General features: G+C 35.4%; 1 pseudogene; it reads right to left on the bottom strand.

Moving 5' to 3' along the window:
* Nucleotides 1-2,625: 2,625 nt before the first annotated feature.
* On the bottom strand, nt 2,626-5,108 carry LOC142871940 (mediator of RNA polymerase II transcription subunit 20 pseudogene; annotated as a pseudogene).
* Between the last annotated feature and the right edge of the window lie 16,332 nt (nt 5,109-21,440).

Raw genomic sequence — 21,440 nt, 5'->3', positions numbered from 1 at the left:
TAAAAAATGATGTAAATGAAAGATTCTAAGTAACTGCTTAGATTTTATATCTTAAATAAGTACTTTAAAATTTTGGTACTTTTACCAAATCTATGATACTGTTTTATCATCATGTTAAATAAAATAATTTATGTGAAGCCTGTATTTTTTTTTTTTTTTTTTGAGACAGGGTCTTGCTCTATTATCCAGGCTGGAGTGCAGTAGTACAATCACAGCTCACTGTAGGGTCAAGTGATCCTCCCGTTTTAGCCTCCCAAGTAGCTGGGACTAAAGATGTGCAACACCATGCACCATGCCTGCTATTTTTTTTTGTTTGTTTGTAATTTTTTGTACAGATGGGGTCTTACTATGGTGCCCAGACTGGTCTTGAACTCCTGGCTTCAAATCTGCCTTGGCCTCCCAAAGTGCTGGGATTACAAACATGAGCCACCATGCCTGGCCATATGTGAAGCACAGTGCATAACCCATAAAAAATAATAAACAATAAATTATAGTAACCATTATTATGTTATTAGACATCGGTTCCTCATACAAACACATGTTCCACCAATGTCTTCATAAAAAGACTAGACTCAAGACATATACTTATGTCTGTTACCAAAGTACAGTAAAGGGAGAGACAACCCTACACAGAATAGATGAAAATAGAATTTAAAGATTCCAGGAATAACTTCTCTGTAAAGAAACAGACTGATATTTATTTTTTTTAAAAGCTACATAAACGTGATTAAGCTAACGAAGTCATTTTAGACTACAAAATTGATAGGCCTCTTGTGTACAACATGACTTTGTATATGAATATAGCTGTATAATTTAGTCAAAATGTCACCTTACAATATAAAATGTTTCGCTACCCAAATAAAAACAAAAAGGTAACTTTGAAATTCCCACTCTAATTTATGCTATATCTATGCAAGTTAAAGTATGATGATAAAATAGAATTTTTACAGTAAAATCATTAAGTGATTGCCAGATTCTGCCATGAGGTTATTTAACTCAAATGCAAAACTCATTATTTTGGCCACATAAATACAACTTGGCTTTCACTTTTGAAAAAAGTCTTCATTAAAATGTTAATCAATTATAATAAAATTAAAACCCTATTTATCCAAACTTCTGATTTGTAAAATTAGATTTAAGGGTTCATGAATGGTACAATGTTATTATGTTAAAATGCCATATTTTATCTATTTTATAATTAATTAATTAACTTTAAAATATTCTCTTATTTTTTTATTTCAATAAATTTAGAGGGTACCAGTGTTTTTTTTGTTACATGGATGAATTGTATCATACTGGAGTCTTGGCTTTCAGTATACCTATCTCCAGAATGGTGTACATCGTACCTGATATATTTAAAAATATGTAACAATAATATTTTATTTAACTGACAGCTTAAGTGTCTTTAAACTGACTTTGACTCTTTAAGCTAATATATAATAAAAATAAACTAATTTTTAAATTGCACAAAAGATTTGAAAAATACACTTCACCAAAGAAGATATATAGATGGCAAATAAATGTGAAAAAATGCTCAACATAGTATATCATTGAGGAAATGCAAATTAAAATAACAATAGGATACCACAGCACAACTCTTAGAATGGCTGAAAACCTAAACACTGACAACACAAATGTTGGCTAGGAGGTGGAGCAAAAGAACAATCATTCATTGTTGGTAGGAATGCAAAATAGTACAGCCATTTTGGAAGAGAGCTTGGCAGTTTCTTCCAAAACTAAACATACTCATACCATATTCCAGCAATCCTACTCATTAGTATTTACCCAAATAATTTGAAAACCTATATCTACGTAAAGGCCTGCACACAAATGTTTATAACAGCATTATTCATAATTACCAAAACCTAAGCATAACCAAGATGTCATTTAATAGGCATAGGGATAAACATACTGTGATATATTCAATGGAATATTATTCATCCATAAAAAGAAGTGAATTATCAAGCTATTAAAAGACATGAAAGAATCCAAAATGTATATTAGTAAGTGAAAGAAGCCAATCAAAAAAGGCCTCATACTTTCTGGCTCCAATTACATGACATTCTGAAAAAGGCAAATCTGTGGAAACTTTAAATGGATCACTAGCTGCCAAGAGTTCAGGAGGGAAGAGGGAGAAATGAATAGGTAGAACAAAGATAATTTTTAGATCAGTGAAGCTGCTCTGTATATGGTGTATACTTGTCATTAGATATTTGGCAAAACCCATAGAACTATACAATACAAAGAGTGAATCCTAATGTAAACTATAAACTTTAGTTAATAATAATGTATCAATATTAGCTCATCAATGATAACAAATGTATCACATTAATGTAAGATGTTAACAGTGGAGGATTGTGATAATGTCATTAATTGGTATATTTCATTAATTAATATTTGAGAGATTGACATATTGAAATAATATACTATGTAACTTTTTGTTTCATTTGTTCTGTTTTTTCTGCTTTTTTTGTTATAATTCTGCATGTGATTTCCTTTTTTCTCCCTTAACATATTAATTATACTATTTAAAAATTTTAGTCATTAGCCTAGAGTTTGCAATATACACTTACAACTAATGTAAGTCTACTTGAAATAACATTATACTGCTTCATGGTACAGTGCTTTTTTTTTTTTTTAAGATCTGTGCATTTTATTATAAATGATATCTAAAACATACCATGATATTAAAAAGCAAAAACAAAATAAACAACAACAAAAATGGAGAAATTAGAACAAAAAAATGCAGATGACAGGTCCTATATTTATACAGTTGAATTGAGCTTCCTGCAGCCAAAGCTGGAAGAGAAACAAGACCAGAACCTGACTCTTGTTGCAGAGGCTTTAGATCTGAGCACTTAGATCTGAAAATTTCTCTTTGGTTGCCTTCAGTAAGGAACAGTATCTTTGATAACACTGTAATACATACATTAACAACATTCCTAAGACCATCTCTGTGTATCTCAAGGTTAGCCTGGTTGAATATTTCTGTAGCAGGAGTGGGGTAGGCAGGCAATGTGATCAAATAGTAGCTTGGGGGCTCAAATGAAACAAGGAGAACGAGCTCAGGAAACCATAAAGCAGGGTGCAAGTACCAGGATCAATTGTTCTAACCCTAAGCTCTGGGTGTGTGAGAACTAAAGAGGCCTCAATGCTGAGACTTAGACAAGGAATTGACTTCCTAGTGTGACTAATCCAGGTAAGTTCAAAGTAACTCTGGGATCACCCCTTATCCCAAGCCAACTCATGGACAAATGCCTTAGTTACAGAGGGTATTAACTGCAAAATAACAGCCAATAGCATTACAGGGCATGTTCATTTAGCTCCATGTAGCAGAGGCCACTAACTGGATACCAGCATCCATGTTTTCCAAGTCTTTTAGTCACAGAACCCCTGAGTTTTAACTAGGCGTATGACTGCCCAGATAAGAGGCTCTATCTCCCAGCATCCCTATCAGCAAAGTTGTGGCCACAGTGATTTAAAGCAACTCCAGGTCATATTCTTTAAAAAAGAACCTGCTCTTTCTCTCAGTCTCTCCCTCCCCTCCCCCTCCCCCACTGGAATGCAGACATAGAGCTGATGAGTCTACTTTGACCTTGTGAGTAAAGACAACATCCTGGGGGTGGGAGGGTAGTGCAGAACAACAAGACAGAAGGAAACCAAATTTCTAATGACCTTGTAGAGTTAAATCTACCCTAGACCATCTGATTACCTCTGTACTATTAGATGAGAGAAAAAACAACTTTTATCTATTAAGAGCCACTGTACTTTTGGTTCTCTGTTACAGTAGATTAGCTTACAGCTTAACAGTATTCACAACGGAAGGGAAAGATGTCTGAACAACAGTTCAAAGGACTCAGACAATACCCTAAGAAAGTCAATTCACAAACTGCTTCAACAAACAGGTCAGAAAATGATAATCAAACAAGTTTTTCACTCCATCTCCAGGACAGAGGCCCAGCCACACCCTTTCAGTGGAGGGAGAGGCTTTTATTACAGCACAGCCCAAACACAAATGCAGCATGTTCACTGTGGGCCTAAGCCAAACTCTCAGTATTTGGGGATACAGATTGTTTTCCCCACCAGCACTAGGCAGGGACACCCCTGTCCTGCCTTTTCCCTAAAGCAAGAAACTTCCAAACATCTGCATTCTTCATAATTAGCATTCTCGAGAACAGGTCAAATCCAGTAAGGCATGGAGTAAAACAGCTGTTGGGAGCTGTGTATGAGGGTCAGGGGAGGGAAGTCCAGAGCCCCAGAACAAAAGCCACATCTGGGAACTGAAGAAGGGGAGTAGCCTCCACTTCTACACTGAGTATCTGGAGTCCAGAGACCCAAGAGTACGGCACCTGCTCCTCCTGTGGAGTATCCCTGGTGACAGAGCTTAGCTGGCAGCTGCCAGTCACTAACGAATCCCAGCCACTGGCACCTGCTGCTGCTTGCGGATCTTGTTGAAGAGTTCCATGTACTGGACCATGGTATCTCCTGGGCCGTAGACCGAGTCATGTCTGTTCCCAAACACTGCAGGAGCCCCTGGTGTGTGACTGCCTAGAAAACTCTGTAGGAGCTCAAGCAGCAGGCTCCAGCAGTCACTAGCTACCACACAGGGGCCATACTCCACCTCCACAGAGATGCCCCGGGCACTGGGCCCCATTGTGACCGTGCCCACCTTCACCAGGAAGTCACAGTACTGGTAACGGGTGCCCCGAGTCTCAATCTTGCTGGCCTTAGCACTCTAGAAAAAGCACTTGAGCTTCACCATGAGCACATCGAAGTTGGTGTCGGCAATAAGGCAAGGGCCATTTTCAAAGAGGGCAAAACAGCTCAATGGGTACTCTGAGTTGTGCATCACATACATCAGCTTCCCGGCCTGACCTTGGCTGCCAAGGGTAGATGCAGCTGTATGGTAAGTCTCACAGTCCACACAAAATGTTCCTTGCTTCTCTGCTCCAAGTATCTCCAATTTCCGAGTGAGGAGCTCCACAGTCTGCTGGACACTCTTGCCCTCAGCCACGGGCATCTGAGACACACAAGTCACTCCCATGGCGTCCGGCCAGAGGGTGGCAGGATCAAACAGTCGAAATGCAGAGTTCTCTGTCAGCCTACATTAAGTCGGTACAGTGCTTTTTAAGAGAATATTCTCAATTTTTCTCATGTGATAATATTATTGTCATTAATTTCACTTATTCTTATGTTATAATCACATGATACATTGTTACTATTACTTTGAAGTTATATATTAGATTATGAATAAGAATAAATGATTTTATTTTGCCTTTATTTCTTCTGCAAACATTTTTCTTTCATTATAAACATACAAGGTTTTAATTATACCATTTTTTCTTCTGCCTGAAGAAATGTATTTGTATAGTACAGTTAGGCTTGGGATAAATTCACTCAGATTTTTTTTCTAAAAAAAGTGTATTTCTCCTTCACATTTGACAGGTTATTTCAATTGGATAGAAGATTCTAGTTTGGTGGGGGTTTTTCTCTCAAGACTTTAAATATTTCTCTCCACTCTTCTTCTTTCTTGTACAGTTTCTGGCTAGATGTGCAAACTAATTTTTTTCTTTGTTCCTTTATAAGAAATGCTTCTCCCACTGCCCCAGCTATTTTTAAGATGTTCTCTTTGTTTTCGTTCTTCTGCCCTTTAGGTATGTCTAGTAATAACCAATTTTCTGTTTTGTAAACTTCCTTGATTTGTGATTTGGTATTTGTCATTAATTTTGGAAAATTCTTCACCATTGTTACTTCAAATATTTCCTTTAGTCCCTTCTGTCTTTATTTTCCTTTTTGTATTCCAATTATGTGTATGTTGCACCTTTTGAAATTATTGGTTTTTAGATATTCTCTTCTGCTCTTTTCAATTTCTCTCTCTCTTTTTTTTTTGGAGGCAGAGCCTCGCTTTGTTGCCTGGGCTAGAGTGAGTGTGGTGGTGTCAGCCTAGCTCATAGCAAACTCAAACTCCTGGGCTCAAATGATTCTCCTGCCTCAGCCTCCTGAGTAGCTGGGACTATAGGCACGAGACACCATGCCTGCCTAAGTTTTTGTTTCTATTTTTTGCTGACTGGCTAATTTTTTTTTTTTTTTCTATTTTCAGTAGAGATGAGGTCTTGCTCTTGCTCAGGCTGGTCTCAAACTCTTGAATTCAAGTGATCCTCCCACCTCGGCCTCCCATAATGATAGGATAACAGGCATGAGCCATTGTGCTTGGCCAAGCTGGATGATTATTTTCTCAAATATTTCCAGTCTACTGATGAGTTGAAGGAATTGTTTATTAAGGAAATTATTTATTTTTGTTACAACATTTTTAGTTTCTAAAATTTTCTTTTGAGTTTTTCTTAGAGTTTTTCCTCTCTGTGTACAATACCCATCTGTTCCTGCATGTTGTCTACTTTTTCCATTAGAGCCTTTAGCTTACTAATTTTAGTTATTTTTGATTCCCATTGTGGTAATTCTAAAATCTCTATGATATCGGAGTTTAGTTCTGATGGTTCGTTTGTTTTCTGAGAGGTTTTTCTTGCCTATTAGCATACTTTGAACTTTTTTGTTGAAATATGGACTTGATGTACGAGGTAATAGGCTGAGGTAAATGGGCCTTCTTTAAGGTGAGATTTATGCTAATATAGCTATGATTTGGGCTGTGTTTGATGTCTACTATAATTACAGGTGTCAGAGGCTACACTTTCCCCTAAAATCCATTGTTTTTTTTTTTTTTTTTTGAGACAGAGTCTCGCTTGTTGCCCAGGCTAGAGTGAGTGCCATGGCGTCAGCCTAGCTCACAGCAACCTCAAACTCCTGGGCTCAAGCGATCCTTCTGCCTCAGCCTCCCGAGTAGCTGGGACTACAGGCATGCGCCACCATGCCCGGCTAATTTTTTGTATATATATTAGTTGGCCAATTAATTTCTTTCTATTTATAGTAGAGACAGGGTCTTGCTCTTGCTCAGGCTGGTTTCGAACTCCTGACCTCGAGCAGTCTGCCCGCCTCGGCCTCCCAGAGTGCTAGGATTACAGGCTTGAACCACCGTGCCCGGCCAAATCCATTGTTTTCTCTGTTCTGTTGTCTTCAGTTTTCCCTAAAAATTTCTTTTAAAATAGAGTCTGTACCTAAAGAAAGCATAAAACAATACAATAGAAAACAAATATATTACATCCAAAGGAAGAAAAAGCTATTCTAAAAATAATTATTTCCCTTATATTTAAGAGTGAAAGAACAGTTCTTTCAGCTGCAATACACTGTTACATTGATGTCCTGGTGATGTGGTGTAGGGTGTGGGGGAGAAAAAGGGTTCTATAATCCTATGATTAAATATCAGTCTTTTAATGAGTCTGTATCCTTGATAGCTGATCTTTATTATGCTTCTACGTTTTTGCTCCCTTATGTGAGTCAGTGTCTACAAGGAATTGCAATGAGTAACTGTCCTCCCCAGGTCAGATAAGGTGCTGATGAAGTCTTCTCCTCTGAGTACTGGACTTTATTTTGAAAAATGCTCTGGGAATATTTTAAATTGGTTACATTTTTGCCCAGCACAAAGAAAGATGAAAATATTTTCTTGGCTCTTCACCATAAGAACCTGGTGGGTTTTCTAGACGTAAAACCCACAAAAGTGTATGTGGGGGGGGGGGGCGGGGTGGTGGTGGCTAAGACTGTGGCCCCAGGAGTTTCTCACTTCTATGCTACTCCACATTCAACGTCCCACAATTCATTAAAGTTATAAAGTGACCAGTTTGTAATTCCAACTTCTTCTCCAAGTAAACTGATCTAAGTAGTGATTTTCTGTATTTGCCTGTCTCTTCACATTTCAGGGTGGTGGTTTGCTCTGTGACCTCAATCTTCTGATAGGTTCAAGAAAAGTAATTGATTTTCAGTGCAGCTTTTTTTTTTCTGTAAAACTCCAGCTCTTACATGTTGAAAACTTATGAGCTCTTTACATGTCTGAGCTGAGAACAGAAATCTTAAGCACCTTTTTAAATAGTATATAATAAAAGGAAAATGCCAAAGTTTTCACGAAAGTTAAGATATATTGGAAAAATATATATAATTTATTCATAAGAAGGAATTACATATTTACATTCAATTTAAAAATATTTGGGAGTAGAAGAAAAGGTAAAGACAAAATATCAAGTTTGGATTCTCTGTCAAGAGGAAAGTAGAAATTGTCTTATTATCAGCATTGAGAAGTAGAAAAGCATAATATACATAAATGTGACTATAAGTAGAAGTAAAAGCAATATATGTATTTCTTTGAAATTATCACAAAAATAAAATAGTCCATAGGACTTCTGGTGGAATAGAATATATAGCACATCTGTCCAATTTCCGCTCTACCAAATTAGAAAAAAAAAGAAATATCAAAGACATATAAACAAAAGAATAAACATCAAGCCAGACAAATACATAATTTCTATTACAGTGAAAGCAGCTTTTAAAAAGTGGCAAAGTAAAAGGGAAAATAAAGAAAGTATAAAACAAGACACTAGGAAACAAATGTATCCAAAGGAACAAAAAGATATCCTAAAAATAACAATCTCTATTATGTTTAAGAATGAAAGAACAATACACAGAAATGGAACATTAATGATTTTAAACATCACTAACAGAAAAGCCAGAGATGCTTCAAATTCTTAAATTATCAAAATTGACTTAATAAACCTATACTTAATTTTGAAACAAGCCATCATTTTCTAAAATCTATACAAAAATATTGATAGTATTTGTTACCAAAGTAAACACCAGTAAGACATAATAAGACATAACTTCTTGAGATTTATTTTTGACCATTATGAATTACAAGAAGAACTAAGCAACACATTTCTGGAAAAAATATTAATTAGAAGTTAAAAAGGGCCTTTATATTGGACAAAGGGCATAAAATATATGTTTCTATGTTACTTATAGAATAATGAATATTGTATAAAATCTTAGGAGAAGTAACTGAAGTCAAACTTATTGGTAAAATGCACACCCTTTATTTTATTTTGAGAAATAGTGACATAAAATTAAAAGTTCTGAGTTGTCATCTCAAGAACAGTTAGAAAAATATCAGCTAATCTAAGTTTAAAAAATAGAAAAAAACAGTTATCTTAACTCACCACGAGCTGTGGAAGAAAATCAACCAGTTCATTATCAGAATAAGCTGTTACTGGAAAATGCTAGGTTTGAGAAGATTCAAAGAAGCGTTCTATTAATAACCTGAAGAAAAGGGCAGAATTGTTTTTTTGTCTTTTTTCTTTTAAACGAGGAGGCCATCTGATTTTTAGCTCAGTTTCAGGAAAGTTCTCTCAAGAGAGAAATTGTATTTGTGAATTAATCACCATTGTTTTTGCAATTTGTATTCTATTTTATCAATAGAGGTAGGGGAGGAGCATTTAGGGGGTAAGATCAAGTGTAAGACAGGTGAGGAGGAATAGCTGTGGGGAAGCAGAACATAAATAGACTACAATGGAAAGTTGCCAGATCTTTATTATCTTATGCATGGTAAATCAATCTTTTGGTGAGACTTTAGGTGCCCCTTCTGCCATGATTCCAGACTCCCGGTATTCATGCCTTTGTGTAATCCGCTCTCATAACTTCCTTATAACTGTTAGGATACGCTGCTGCTGCTGCTGGCATGAAACTCTCACGATTGTGTTATTAATATTTTACAAAATATAAGACTCCATTCTGCTAGCAGACTGACTCTAGATGTTCTCCTTGCAGGTATATTAAAGTGGGAATACTGGGAAAGCCCATGTGGCAAGGAATAGCAGGAGGTTTGTAGGAGCTGAGGGTGATCTCAAGCTGACAGCTAGCAAGATGCCGGCATGTTCAGTCCCACAGTCATATGGAAATTAATATTATCAATTTTGAGTAGGCTTTTAAGTATTAATAGATTCTTCCATGGTCAATCTTCCTTATGAAAACACAGGCCTTCTAACACCTTTCTTGCAGCCTTGTGAGACTCGAAGCAGTGGGCCCAGTTAAGTTGTGCCTGGACACCTGAGCTATAGAAACTCTCAAATAAGAAATATATGTTGTGTTACGCCACCCGACTTGTAGTAAATTGATACCCAGCAATAGATAACTAATACAATGCCAAACAGAAAACAAACTAGGAAATCAAAAAATTGTTGAAATCATACTGGTGAAAATATATCTGTCCTCATAACATAGAAGATTTTTTTAAAGCACATAATAATGGAAAGGGACACAAAATAGACCCGTTGTAAATTTTAATACATAAAAATTAAGGACTGCTGGGTGTAGGAGCAAGGCGAGTGTCCTTATCCTAGCAATTGGGGTTTGGGCCTGCAAGCCAACTGGAGCCAAACTAAGATGACTACCTGCAGCGTTTTTCCCCCCCGCCTGCGGTCCTGGCCCACTAGCCGGCCTTTGGGGAGACATGGGTCAGCACACTCATGTAGCCGAGGTGTTATCTCCTACCGTATGTCTACCCATGTGATCATGCTTTCCCATGGCATGCTGCCACTACTGTGCAGAGCCATATAAAAGCGCTCCCCATGTTCTGGGTCATGCTTTTCGCCAGCCTGCACCTCGCCCCCTCCACCCCAATAAAGAGCGTGTCTCACCTGCCTGCTGCCACTCGCCTCTTCTTCCAATTTCTGAAGCCTCTGCGGAAGGACGACGCGCTAGCCACAGAGCTTCCTCTTCACAAGTCACTGCCTCAGCAACCCCTGGGCCAAGCGGAGTAAGACTGCTGCTTTTCATGTCGGTGAGTAGATTTGGTAGTCCTGTCCTGCTCAGAGGAAAGCGGGAGTGTAGACGCCACAGCCTCGTGACTCTCCTGGGTCAGGCAGGCAGCCCCGCGGCTCCTCTTGGCGGCGTGCTCCTGGCACTTCAGGAAGCTGTGGGAGGTGAGGCCTCATAGTGGGGGGAATGGAAGTTGGAGACTCGAAGGCTTGTCTGGCGTGGCTTGAGGATCAGAGGAAGGAGAAGGTGTCCAACGTGGAGCTCCTACGGGAGGCGCACAGGCGGCGGTGCGAGGCGGAGTCTGCGCAGTGAAGAGTGTTCGGTGAGCGCGAAGGCGGTGGGTGAGGCGAGGCCTGACGGGATCCTGAGGGGGACGTGAGGGACGAGTGGCGCCGCGGAGGGAGGAAGGTGAAGTGCGGTGACTGTCTTTGAAAAGAAAACTGAAAACAACGTTTCCTAGCAGTCTCTACCATACTTGTGTGGTCCCCCGTCCCTGGGTCTCTGGAACATTCTGTGAGCGAAAGCGAGTTACTCTGAACCGAGGAGACGATGGCAATAGGGTTTGGAAGCCTAGAAAGGCACCGCTTTTTTAGTTGTTTTCCTTTGGTAGGATAAGAAATTAGACATGATTTTCATCAGTGCCAGTTTGTTTAGCAGTGTTATGCCTTGCAAATATTGCAGGTTTTATGTGTGTATATATTTGCTGGGCAAACAAAAGATCGTGACGTTTGATTTATATTCCAAAATAAACTTTTCAATTAAAAAAAATTAAGAACTTTATTCATATAAAAAGAAAACACAATATATTTATCAAATAGCAAACTGCATATATATATAAAGACTAAATTGGATATATAGATGTAATATGTAAGATGACTTTTTGTAAAAGTTCCTCAGGCAGCGGTGTGATGGAGGGTTGGTTCGATGCACCCTTCACAAGGAAAATTCCCGGAATGAGAAAAACTTATTCCAGGAAAAGCATTTTTTTTTGTATTGTTATTTGAACAATAGAAATGCTTTTATTACTTTAACTAGAACATTCTGCTGTTAGCCTGTTTTAGATTTCGTGGTAGTGGATACCTGCCTTACACAAATATTAATACGAAGTTTAATTTCTCTTATTTCGGTCCTCCTGTATGCAGTGAGCATCAGCTTACTGCCTGTCTAATGCTGTGAGTAGATTCCAGATCGTATTGTTCTTACATTGTGAAAACGTCAAACCAGCAAAGCTGCAACTTGGCATTTGTTAACTGTACCCATAAAAAGAATCTTTTTAATGAGAGAAGGAATTTACAGGTTGTATAATGGATCTAGGAGCCAGGGCTGGCCTATGGCTGTTTTTTGGATTTTTTTTTTTTTTTTTTTCTGGGAGTGTTGGGAAATCTTACTCCATATTTAAGCATAAAGTCAGTAAATGATTTTACCTTTTTTTTTCCTTTAATTGACATTCTGTAGCTGATGAGTTGAGGTCTTTAAGTTAGTTTTTAAAAGAGTGCTATCTTAGAGTATATCTAATATCAATAATAAACATTCATTGGAACATTCCAGGCAAATGATGAAAATATTTAAAATTACTGAAGTCATTCTGTTTACCATTTTAATCCTAGTTGTTTTCCTTTGGTAGGATAAGAAATTAGACATGATTTTCAGCAGTGCCAGTTTGTTTAGCAGTGTTATGCCTTGCAAATATTGCAGGTTTTATGTGTGTATATATTTGCTGGGCAAACAAAAGATCGTGACGTTTGATTTATATTCCAAAATAAACTTTTCAATTAAAAAAAATTAAGAACTTTATTCATATAAAAAGAAAACACAATATATTTATCAAATAGCAAACTGCATATATATATAAAGACTAAATTGGATATATAGATGTAATATGTATGACAAAGAAATTATATTCAAATAGCAATAAAGAAATGGACAATTTAACTTTAAATGAACAGTTTTAGAAATTAATTCATAAAATAAATTCTAATGGGAATAAATATGTAAATAAACAGAAAATAAAAGTGAACATAAAACTGATAAATTATAACAAGACATAATTTCCTGCCTATTAACTTAGCAAAAATTTAAAATGCTTCTCTTCTTTTGATACAGTTAAATTGACACAATTTTATGGGACTGATTCTAAAATATGTGAAATTAACTTTGCATTATACTATAGCACATTTTCTAACATAGTAGATGTCCCATAGAATTTTATTTTAAGGAAATAATAAGGAATTTACTTAAGTACTAAGTAAATTATATACATATTTATATATGAATACATATATGCTAATATGTAATTATATTAACATATACTATATATATAAAACTACCTTTTTTATATAGAGCTACTAAGAGAATATTTCACACTTATTAGAATTTAAAGGAAGTATTTTCATCTGAGAAAATATCAGGCATTCATTCAATAGTGGGTTTTGAAGTCCATATAGGAATGTTATGCTAACGATAAAAATCAAGTGGAAAAAAGAAGAATGCAAATCTATGTATTAATAAATCCTAATTTTACAAATGTGTGTGCATAAAAATAAGACTAAAAAGACATACAAATTTTAACATTAGTTTAAAATAATGGTTTTTAAAAAATGTTTTCTTGTATTTTAATTACCAAATTTTCTATTCTGAGAATGTATCAACATTATAATAGGAGAGATAGAACACGCTTATTTTTAATAAGCCTTTTAAAAGGTTTAAAAAACTTTTAAAGATATAGTTTTTTATTTAACAATTTTATTAAAATATAACATGCAGAAAATTCAATTATCCTACATGTACAGCTCAATGAAATCTACAATGTAAACACATTCCTACAATCCTATACATGTTGAAAAACACATTACTACTACTCTGTAAACTGCTTGTGCTTATTTCCAGCAATTCCTATCTCTCGACACACAACCTTAGAGAAAGTAGCCACTATTCTGACTTCACACATTCCCCAACACTTATCTGCCTTTTTAATTATAACCATGTTAGTGAGTGTAACGTAACTCTTGGTTTTATTTTGCATTTCTCTAATGGCTAAAGAGATTGAATACCTTCCTATATGTTTATCGATCATATAGATATCCTCTTTTATGAAGTGCCTGGACATGTTTTTAGCAATTTTACCTTGAGATTTTATTTTTGTCCTATTGATTGTGGAATTTCTTCATGTATTCTGAAATAATCATTTGATAAATGCACTGAAAATATGTTTGCTCATGCTTTGGTTTGCCTTTGCACTTTCTCCATGTGGTCTTTGATAAAGAAAAGTTCTTATTTTAATGTAAAAAAAATTTATTAGCTCTTTTTTGTTGTTGTTACTGTTGCTTTTTGTGTGATATTTAAAAAAATACTTGCTTAACCCTAGGTTTGGAGATACTCTTCTGTGTTTTCCTCCAAAAACTTTCTTTGCTTGCATTGGCAAACCATCTGGAATTTATTTTTAAGATTTCTGTTAGATAGGGATTAAAGGTCATCCTTCCCCCAACTTCTACCCCATAAAAAGATTCAGTTTAGACATATCCAATATCATGTATTAGAAAGATTGCCCTTTTTCATTTGGAAATCAGTGTTGTCTTTGTCATAAAATGAGGTGACTATATATAAAAATTTCTCTTTTTTTTGCCAGCACTATACCACATAATAATTATAATTTAGGAAAAATCTTGATAATTGGTAGGTTATATCCTCCCAATTTGTTCTTATTCTTCAAGATTATCTTGGCTATTCTTGAATTTTCATTCCAAATAAATTATAGATTCAGTTTGCTAATTCACATACACACAGAGGCACACACATACCCCTGGTGGATTTTTCATTGACATTGCATCAAGTCCATAGATCAATTTTAAGGAATAGTAATATCTTTAAAATGTTGATTTTTCCCATTATGTGACCATGGTATAAACCTTCTCTATTAAGGTCTTGTTCAGTATTTTTTCTGTAATATTTTATAGTGCTTTGTATACAGGCCTTGTTTAACTTTCATTAGACTTATTTTTAGTATTTGGCTTTTCTTAATATTCTTGGAAAAAACACTATTTTTCTACATCCACAACACTTCTGACACCAGGTATTTGGTTTTTTTCTCCACCTCACCAATCAATTCTCAAACTCTCTGGACTCCAACTGGGTATCCTACAATTCACTTCTAACACTAACTATGTGGAGTTGGTCAAGACCCCATAAGTTAAGGGCTCCGTCCCACAAGAATGTCCCCAATTCAGACACCAGCTCCAAATCCGAGGTTGTCACTTGTGCATTTGACTGACTGGCTATAACTTGAGGGTTGTACAACCCCTCATCATATTTGATAATTTGCCATAATGGCTCACAAAACTCAGGGTAACATTATGCTTACCAGTTTATTATAAAATATAATGATCCAAACAGACATCCAGCTGAGTAGGTACATAGATTGGGTAAAGCCTAAGAGTCCCATGGTCAGGAGCTTCTTTCTATCCCTATGCATTTGGGGTACATCATCACCCTTGCAAGTGGATGTGTTTACCAATCCAAAAGTTCTCTGAACTCCATTGTTTAGGGGTTTTATGGAGGCTTCAATATGTAAACATACAGATTAAATCATTGGCTGCTGGTGATTGGATTAGTCTTTAGCTCCTTTTCCCTCTGAGGAGGTCAGGGCAGGATAGGGGGATAGGGTTGAATTTTCTAATCCTCTGATTGTGCCTTGGTCTTTCTGGTGGCCAGCCCCCAACCTGAAGCTATCTAGGGACCCCCACCACCAATCATCTCATTAGCACACCATAGTCACAGTTATCACTCTAGAGATTGCAAGAGTCTTAGAAGTTCTTGTGTCATAAACTGGGGACAAAGATCATGTATTAACAGAAGATGCTTCTATCTTCCTATTATTCAGGAAGTTACAAAGGTTTTAGAAACTCTGGGGCAGGATCCAGGCAAAGAGACCAAATATATATTGCTTATTATGTCACAATACTACTTTAAAGATACTATTTTATTTTTAAGTTTTTTGTTGATAGTATACAGAGAACAAATGATTTTTATCTATTTGTAATTTTAAACCTGCTAAATCACTCAATAATCCTAATAGTTTGTAGTTAAATTATTTGAATTCTTTATATACATTACCATTTCATCTGTGAATAATGAGTTTCAATCCTTCTATATTTTTTTTTGCTTTATTTCACTCTTTAGAAACTCTGTTATAGTACTGTATCATGTATCTTTTCTACCCTTCCATTTATAACGTGTCTATATTCTTCTACTTAAGATTCGTCTCTTGAAAGTTGAATATAATTGTGTTTGTGTGTGTTTCCCATGTAGTCTGACAGTCTTAGTTTTTAATTGGAATCTTTAGTTAAGTTTTATTTCATGCAGTTATTCATATTGATATATCATCCGTCTTTCTATATTTTTATTTGCTCCATTGTTTTATATTCCCCTTCTTCCTTTTTTGATCTTCTTTTGGATTAAAAGATAATTTATAGCTGGGCCCAATAGCTCACGCCTATAATCCTAGCACTCTGGAAGGCTGAGGTGGGAGGATCGCTTGAGCTCAGAAGTTCGAAACCAAGAGCGAGACCCCATCTTTACTAAAAATAGAAAAGTTAGCCTGGGGCAATGGCATGCACCTGTAGTTCCAGTTACTTGGGAGGCTGAGGCAGGAGGATTGTTTGAACCCAGGAGTTTGAGGTTGCAGTGAGCTATGATGATACTATTGCATTCAAGCCTGGGCAACAGAGGAAAACTCTGTCTCAAAAAAAATTATTATTTCATTTTCCCTCTGATTAGCTTGTTAGGTTTACATTCTTTTAGTTCTTTAGTATTTATTCCTTAGAGAGATTATAACATGTAGCTTTGCAGTTTAGTGCATATTAATAATATTACTTCTTGGACAATGCCAAAAAACATAAAAGCTTTAGCTACTCCTGTAAGTTTTTTTTTAAATTGCTGGCATGTATTTTGACCCTACATATATTTAAACTCATAGATTATTATTATTATTATAAATAGTAATGTTTATATTGAGTTCCATCCTACTAACTTTTGATATGTTTACTTGTTCAATGTGTCTGTAATTCTTTCTTTCTTTATTGCTTGGTTTTTGTTTTGAGAACAATTTTTTTCTGCCAAAAAACCTCTTCTAATAATTTATTTAGTACAGATACATTGATGAAAATTTTCTATTTTTATTTGACTAGGAATATTTTTATTTCAACTTCACTGTTTTTTAAAATTAAAGTATAATTAAAAACAGATTTAAGCATCTAAATCAAATAAATGGGTTAATACAGTATTCTAACATAAACATCTTTGTGACCTTACCCAAGTCAAGAAATAGAACTTTGCCACCATTCCTACACATCCTGTCCTCGGCCCCATCCCAATCCAACTTCCTTCTTCTCCTGGGAGATAATAATTATTCTGACTTTTATCATAATCACCTCCTTGCATGTTTGTATAGTTTTATCATGCTAATTTTTACTTCTACACATTATAGTTTAGTCTTGTCCATCTTTAAAATTTACTATATTTTAAATGTTTTTTTCTTCTAGAGTTCCTTCTCCATTAATTTTAGTACCTTATTATTATTATTATTATTTCCTATTGAAGAATTTTGGCCTTTTGACCTATAGATTTCCCCAGTCCCCATGTTGTTAACTTAATACTTAATATGTCACTCTACCTCTGCGGTCCCCAACCTCTGGGCTGTGGACCCGTATGGGTCCCTGGCCTGTTAGGAACCAGGCCATACAATAAGAAGTGAGCAGCAGGCAAGGAGCAAAGCTTCATCTGTATTTACAGCTGCTCCCCATTGCTCAGGTCACGGCCTGAGATCCGCCTCCTGTCAGATCAGTGGCAGCATTAGATTCTCAAAAGAGTGTGAACCCTACTTTAAACTGCACATGCCAGGGACCTAGGTTGTATGCTCCTTATGAGCATCTAATGCCTGATGAATGATTCTAGGTGGAGCTGAGGTGGCACTGGGGAGCAGCTGCAAATTCAGATTATCATTAGCAGAAAGGTTTGACTGCACAATAAATGTAATGTGCTTGAATCATCCCGAAACCATCCCCACCACCCCCAGTCCGTGGGAAAATTGTCTTCCATGAAACCGGTCCCTGGTGGCAAAAAGGTTGTGAACTACTGCTCTATCTTCTTCATTTTCTGTACACTGGCAGCTGGATCCAGAGGTTTTATCAGACTCATGATTCATTAAGTTGCCAAGTCTATTGGTGGTCTTTGAAAAGACCATAGGAAGCAAATATTTATAGGAGGCAAAATACTGTAAGTTAATATAGTATATGGTCATCTCTCTTTTTTTAATAATCTTAGGAGGTATTGATGTTTAATCTTGCATCTGTTTATTCAGAGGGAGTTACAAGTTGGCGATACTTTAATTTTAAATTTTCTTTTTAATTTATTATTTAGAATACAATTATAAAGACACTTTTTATTCATCTACTGGATATTAAACCAGTGTTATAGGAAAGGCAAAGTAAATATTTGCTTATTTGCTTCTCCTACTATACTCAGAAGTTTTTTTTTTTTTTTTTTTTTTTTTTTTGAGACAGAGTCTCACTTTGTTGCCCAGGCTAGAGTGAGTGCCGTGGCGTCAGCCTGGCTCACAGCAACCTCAATCTCCGGGGCTCAGCGATCCTACTGCCTCAGCCTCCCGAGTGTCTGGGACTACAGGCATGCGCCACCATGCCCGGCTAATTTTTTGTATATATATTTTTAGTTGGTCAATTAATTTATTTCTATTTTTGGTAGAGACGGGGTCTCACTCAGGCTGGTTTCGAACTCCTAACCTTGAGCAATCCGCCCACCTCGGCCTCCCAAAGTGCTAGGATTACAGGCGTGAGCCACCACGCCCGGCCTACTCAGAAGTTTTTAATGTAATAAGTTGTTTCCCTTTAATCTTTCAAGGATAACCAATTTTTTAAAAATATTACTATTTCATGAAGTTAAACATATATTCTTATTATTATCCTTATGAAAGCTTAAATTATTCCATAGTTGGACACTCAAATTCTCTATAGTAGTTTCCTAATGATAGTAGTATGTGATAGCTTCTTTTCTATGTGAAATGAAAAAATTGTCTAGGTTCATCTTGTACATTTCCTGCTCTAGACCTGGAAACAGCCATCTCTCCAAGAAGTCATTTGTTTTATTTTTAAGAAATATTATTTCAAGAAAAAATCTGTGTTGTAGCAATGGCCCTTCCTGCTGATTTAGTTATTGTTCTAGGCCATCTTAGTGGACAGAACTAAAGTATGAACATATATATTCACATATATATTCACAAGTCTATTAAAATTCTAATTTTAACTCAAGCCATAGAGCTTTAATTAACCTCATCTTTATTACATTGTATTTATGTATTGAGAATATTGATTCTCTTAGACGTCTATTTACAGAACAGGAAAAATAAAGAAAAAAGAAAAAGAATATTGGTTCTCAAGAGCATAGACATTGATAGAAATAGAATATCTCTATTAATTCTAAGTTTTATCCCATTTTTTATATACTTGGAATAACAATACTAATGCTATCAACAATGGGATTATAAAACATGTTAAAATATTTTCATATACTTTTCCTATTTCTCTCATTTTAAACTACTTGTGCTATATCTACATCATCATAACATTATTTATTACATACCATACACCCTTCCTTTCAAAATGTATTTAATCTCAAATGGTTCTACAAGTAATAATTAATTAATGCTCACCAACCATGCTTATGTAATGTCCCTCCAGTTATTTGATGTTCTGAAGCTCATTCTCTGGTAGACATCTCATGAAGCTTTCAGGCAAACACAATTCCCTGATTTCTTGCATGTTGAAAAGTTTGTTACATTTATACTTAAGATTAAGTTTTGTTGAACATAAAAATCTCTGCTTTTACCTTCTTTCAGTATTTAAATATTCTACTTCCTGCTTGCATAAAAACTTCTCAAAGCATCTGATGATAATCTAATTTTCTTTTCCTTCTAAGAGTATTCCTTTTTTGTTCTAGATCCTCAAAGGATTTTTTAAACATATCCAATAATTTTATCAGAATATACTTTGGTCTTGACCATTCAGGTTAATATTCTTAGGTTTGCAGGCTTCTTTCAAAATACAGTATTAAATTTCAGAGAAAAATTTTCTTAAATTATATATTTAGTATTTTTTTGTTTTTGGCTTTTATTTTCTTCTCCATGCACTCTACAAATCCTCATACATTCAGAATTTTTAGCCAGTATTAATATTCCTAAATTTTCCCCTAATTCCTAAACTTTAAAATATTTTAAAATGTATTTTGCATTTTAAAGCTCATTTCCTTTTGATTTTTATTTTTTGCCTAGCACATTTTTCTGCTGTGTTCATTTGTTTTGTTTCTTGTAAATAAGCCTTTCTTTCTTAAATAAAATTTTCTTTTTAATTCTTTTCTGAGTTATAACAATTTTTATGTTCTTTCCTGTCTTATATAATTTTCTTAATGTCCTTTGTTTTAAAATAAGAGTTATATTAAGTCATTAAATGTGAAATGTCTGATTTTGAATCACATGTTTAGTTTATTATATCTCAAACTAGAAACAGTACAACTAATCAAAGTATATTTCTAAACTGTCCACACAGTTTTGCCATCTTACCGGTAGCTTGCTTATGTCAGCAGCAGAGAAGCCTGGAGAGTGAGTGGTATCAAATCTTGAAAGACATTTTCCATAGCTTGTTGAGAATTGAATATTTTTCTTTGCAAGAAGTGGTCCAAAGCCTGGAAGAAGTGGTAGTCAATTGGTGCAAGGTCTGGTGAATATGGTAGATGACAGAGTTTCCAACTATAACTTCCATAGATTAAGCAGTATTGTTTGTGGCACATGTGGTCAAGTGTTGTAAAAGGATTGGCCTGTCTCTGTTGACCAATCTTGGCTGCTTAATCACAGCATCCTCATCATTTTCTCCAGTTGGTTGCATTAGACATCTGCTGTAATCGACTGACCAGGTTTCATGAAGCTGTAGTGGAAAATACCAGTGCTGGCTCATCAAACAGACACCATTAGCTTTTTTTTTTGATGAATATTCAGTTTTGGACTGTGTTTCATCACCTCATCTTTATCCAATCATTATGTGGAATGCTTTCAGTTGTCAAAAAATTACACTTTTCATCACATACAATAATGCAGTATAGAAATGGTTTGCTTTTATGCCACGACAGCAAAGAAAGGCAAGCTTTGAGATGATTTCTGTTCTGATGCTCGTTGAAATCATGCAGAACCCACTGAATATAACATGAATTTTTAACTTATCCATGGTTGCACAAAAACTTCTCTAGAGAGAATCATAAGCCAAAACATGTGTTTGCTAGACTGAGGATGTACCTTCACAATAAAAATAAAACAAGAAGCATCAAAGTGAAATGTCAGAGATATCAACTGCCAAACTTAGTACTTAAGGAAATCAGACATTTCATACTTCATAGTCTTAATATTAGCAACTGACTTTTAACAGACAAATTGGAGGTAAGAAGTAAAAAAAGAAATTATGTTTTTAATGTGTTGGAAAAAAAATTCTAACAGATTAGAATTCTATACCCGGTGAAAATATCCTATAAAAGTGAAATTGAGAGGATTTGGGGAATATGACAGCAGTAGCATTGTTTTTCAATCTTTCTAATTCCCCACTTAAAAAACAAGAAATTAGAAAGTTATTAAAAGGTATATTATTTTAAAAGCACCAAAACCATATTACTTTTTAGTGAGACATAACAAGTCTTTA

Source organism: Microcebus murinus, chromosome 7 (genome assembly GCF_040939455.1).
Source record: "Microcebus murinus isolate Inina chromosome 7, M.murinus_Inina_mat1.0, whole genome shotgun sequence".
NCBI classification, from domain to species: Eukaryota; Metazoa; Chordata; class Mammalia; order Primates; family Cheirogaleidae; genus Microcebus; species Microcebus murinus.
This window is presented reverse-complemented; position numbering and strand designations above follow the sequence as displayed.